Below are 5,000 nucleotides of genomic sequence, written 5' to 3'. Positions count from 1 at the left end.
TTTGTATGTAGGTAAGTTGTTGTAGAGGATTTCTTGTAGATGAGCTGTAGATGAATTATTGTAGACAAATTCAATGGATACCAATAAGTCCAGAATAGATAACGGAGACAGGAACCAGATCATTATGGGAAAAAATTAAATTATTGCCCATTATTTTGACAAAAATACATAATATGCAAAATACAACCTGATCCGAAGATCTCACAATATCCTGCTAAGATGTTGATCGGAAATGTTAGCAGATGTACCCAATCGAACTTACTAATTCAAGTTTTACTTACCTTCAACGTACCATGATTACGCCACAAGCTATATACGTCTGACATTACATGCTACACTCAGCAGACCATTAGACCCACCAAATTAGTATATTCATTCATATACGGGCTGGTGCCCCGACTGCGATTCACATCTCGTTGCACACCGGCCAATACAGGTGCATCCAACACCCCCCCCCCCCTCAAAAAAAAAAAAAAAAAAAAAAAAAAAAAAAAAAAAAAAAAAAAAAAAAAAAAAACAGCGCCACCACACCCCAAACGTACAAAATCCCCATGCCCAACAGTTTTGTGTGTTTACTACGTATTTCCGGCAAAATATCGTGTGTTTTTCTTTAATATCTCCCATACTAATTACGTGATCAGAATGGTACTTTGACACAGCACCCTATAGACCTTCCCACAATTTTTGATGAGATAATGCATTTTCAAATCCCGTTAATTAAGGTTTTTACTCCTTTAATAATTAAGCTTAAGTCAAGTGAATCGAGTAGGTAGGCAAAGTATTTCGAATACCTACACTCCCTTGGCCGTTCCCTCTCCTTCCCTCCCTCTGTTACTCTAGACCCTCCTATCCCGACAGTAACCCCCTTTCCTAGTCTCTCCGGCGTCGCTTACTCTAACTTTTCTGTAACCTGTTATATTTGTTAATAACTGATATGTTGGAGTTTAATGTTATTAACATTTTATGATATTGTTGTATTTCGTCAGGTTGTATAAGGAGTGTATATTCTTTAGTCTATTTATCCAACCTTATGAACCTGTCCTGAGGGCTTCTTTTAACTGTGAAAATAATGAAAAACGCGTGTTTCATTATACACGGATACCGTTAGCAAAAACTTGTTTTTCGGAACTTTTTCCTTTAAAAGGAAAAAATAAATATCAACGTTTTGTGTTAATAATCATCAAACTATGTACCAATTATAACATAGTATTTTCTGGCAATATAATATTGCAAGGCCAAAAATGACAGAACTGCAAAATCCCAACATAAAAGTACATTTCCAGTCAAGTTATTAAGTTATTCACTTTTGATTTCGTACTTTGATACATGATTTATGTTTATCACGTGTCATCTGTAAGCATTTTTACCACCAATATATACAGTATATATACATATATACTGTATATATATATATATATATATATATATATATATATATATATATATATATATATATATATATATATATATATATATATATACACACGTGTGTGTTATGTGTTTATACCCATTCACAAGTTATTCATTCAACATATACTTCTAAACTTTCCAGCCTCAAGTTTTAAGTCAGCTGGATACAAAGCAACTCCCGAGTGCCAAACTTGGACAAACTTCCGACCGAATACACAAACTCCTCAATATCTTCATCTTCTGGCTGACTGCTTCCTTGGTCGTATCTGTAGCATAAACTCCCACACGTAAATTTGGTCAGCGACGTGAAAAACCAGATGCTTGAAGTTGCTTTCTTGTGCTTGGGGAGATAGGCTCACCCTCGCACTTTCATGTTTATGCCAACGGGCATATCGTGCGCATGTGGCATAAATCCGGAAGTGAATGACGTTGTAATCTTCAAGTTTATAATGCTATTTTCCTTGTGAAATAATCTTCTTTGGGGGGAATCATTATGAACGCCTGAATCAAACTTAAGTTATTGGGCTCGAAGGACGTTGTTAAGCATGGATATTTAAAACTCAGATTTTATTTTAAAGATACCAAAATAAAGCATGTCATCGTAAATTTTTACATCATCTTACAAAAGGAATATTTTCAACAAAATCATAAGAAAATATTTTATTTTTCTAAAATAAAAATAAAGTATTATTTAAAGAATCACATCACATTGTAATCGATAATCGATAAGGAATTATTTATTGTAATATGAAGCACCTGTGTCATTGTCTGATAAATCAAATAAATCCAAAACAATTTCCCAAACGATAAAACCAACGAACAAAACAGAATGCCGGAGAACCTGGCTGTTGAATTTGAGGTCTAAAAATAAAGCAAGAAATGTATAACATTTTTTCCTAGATTTCAGAGAAGTAAAGTAAAAAAAAAATGCAATTCTTAGAAACTGCTTCGACCCGTTATCCCATAAACTCTCGCAAACCATTGTATCTTGATTAAGTTCATGCAAAACGTCTTTTGTTGACAGAAACATTTTCTTATTTTCTCAGACTCACGAACGGAGAGACATATTACTCCCTGACTGACCCGTTTGCCCAGACATTCAAGGGAATACGATGACATCATGCAATTCAATTTTTTTTCATGTTTATGATGATTCAAGTGAGAGTTTCTTGAAAAATTATGACCCGTAACTGAAAGATACTACGTTATTGCAGAAGAGATTTGTGCAAATATGCATATGCATCCTCTGATTTTCTGGGGGTGGAGAGAAAGGTCGTAACCTAAGTGGGACGAGGGTTTATGAGGGGCCTTTTAGATATTCCGTGCAGGAGATGTAAACTCGGGACAAGGAGAGATACTCAAGATTCTCAGGCAAGCCTACACTTACTCGTATAATCGTAAATATTCTGATAATAAGAAATATTCCCATTTGTATGTGTGTTTGCTTGCAGGAATGTACGTGTGCAGCCATTAGTTTTTCCTTGTGTTATGGTTCCTAATGAACTCTCAGTTGGGGGTAGATAAACCTTTCGACTATGTTAAATGTATCTTGTTCCTATTTTACGTCATAGAAAAAGTTAAGGTAATTAACTGTCTATACTAAACTAGTGTACGTAAACCGTCAAAAATAAAAAAAAATATTTAGATATGCACACACAAGCACATACACAGAGATTAAACCCTTCCCATCCCTCACCTTTTGCTAACTACAACACGGCAGTTTCGACAATTTGTGGGAGTTGTGGTTTCAGTGTGTCCTTTGGTATAACCCCCTCTCACCAGTATATGACTACTTCCTTTTCCCCCTATACGATGGACGGGGAGAGATTGGTTATACGTCTGGAAACGTCTGACCGTTGAGATACTACCGCTAGAGAGTTATTATGTCCTTTGACTGGCCAGACAGTACTACGTTGGATCCCTATCTCTGATTACGGCTCATTTCATTTTTGCCGACACGCACACAAAAAGCAGTGTGGCCTATTCTTTACACATTTCATTCTTTCCTCATAAACTTGACAACACTGAAATTAACAAACAATTCTTCTACTCTCAAAAGGTTAACTACTGCACTGTAATGTTCAGTGGCTAATTTCCTCTTGGTAAGGGTAGAAGAGACTCTTTAGCTATGGTAAGCAGCTCTTCTAGGAGAAGGACACTCCAAAATCAAACAATTGTTCTCTAGTCTTGGGTAGGGCCATAGCCTCTGTACCATGGTCTTCAACTGTCTTGGGTTAGAGATCTCTTGCTTGAGGGTACACTCGGGCACACTTTTCTATCTTGTTTCTCATCATCTTATTTTGTAATTTTTATAGTTTATATATGAATGATTATTTTAATATATATTATTGTTCCTAACCTCTCTAGTAGTTTACTTCCTTATTTCCTTTCCTCACTGGGTTATTTTCCCTGTTGGAACCCTTGGGGCTTATAGCATCCTGCTTTCCAACTAGGGTTGTAGCTAGGTAAGTAAGTAAGTAATAATAATAATAATAAATAATAATAATGATAATAATAATAATAATAATAATAATAATGATATATATATACTGTATATATACATATATATGTATATGTATATTATATATTATATATATATATATATATATATATATATATATATATATATATATATATATAAAACCAAACACTTCACCTTATTGTTAAGGGAAGTTCGTAATATTCTCAGCATATTAATTCATAAAGGACTTGAAAACCTTGAGAGATTCTCATTACATTTTAACGAAATGCCTGCATTGGATCTGATTACAATTAATTTAAGAAAATAAACTAAAGTTTTGGAAAGTAAAACAATGATTTTATAGGGTCTGAAGACCATTGAATTTTAAAAATGGTGCTTACTCGATATTAATTTGCAAATTTTGCCCCGATATTCTCTCTCTCTCTCTCTCTCTCTCTCTCTCTCTCTCTCTCTTCTCTCTCTCTCACTCTCTCTCTCTCTCTCTCTCTCCTCTCCTCTCTCTCTCGTCCAAAGGTACTTGAAACTGTATAGACTAAATTTCATTATTGCAAAATTAAAGAAAAACTCATAGCTGTGTTACAGAAATGTCTAGAAAGCTGAATCACACAAAAACATTGTATTTTTTTTTCCGGTGAAGCTTTTATCACCAAGTCACCCAGAATTCAGATAAGAATTACCCACCAACTGGCGATCATCAGATAAAATGATCAAAATTTTAATATCAGTTTTCCACCAATAATAATTGATATTTCTATTCACAAAGGTTGTTTTGAAACATTTGTTCGTATGGGGAAATGGATAAAAAATAAATAAGTTAACAAAATGAGCAGGCAATATTGCCTGAAAATAAAAATTGACAATAACCTCCTCTTAGGCACCTTGAACCTCCGTCCACTGGGTTAATGGTTTCGAGGTAAATCCACACACTTGCAGCTGGGGCAGAAGGGCTACATGTCAATCGGTATTAGGCAATGGAGTGGGTATACCTTAAATTACCAGCTTTATAGCAAGCCTATCATCATTAAAATAACAACCATCAAAATGATTAAGAACCGATATTTCAGTCATAATGTATACTATTAGTATAATGGCTACCAACCTGCACCAT

Source organism: Palaemon carinicauda, chromosome 8, assembly GCF_036898095.1.
Source record: "Palaemon carinicauda isolate YSFRI2023 chromosome 8, ASM3689809v2, whole genome shotgun sequence".
In the NCBI taxonomy this organism is placed as follows: Eukaryota; Metazoa; Arthropoda; class Malacostraca; order Decapoda; family Palaemonidae; genus Palaemon; species Palaemon carinicauda.
The sequence above is the reverse complement of the archived record's forward strand: the minus strand, read 5'-3'. Positions refer to the sequence as shown.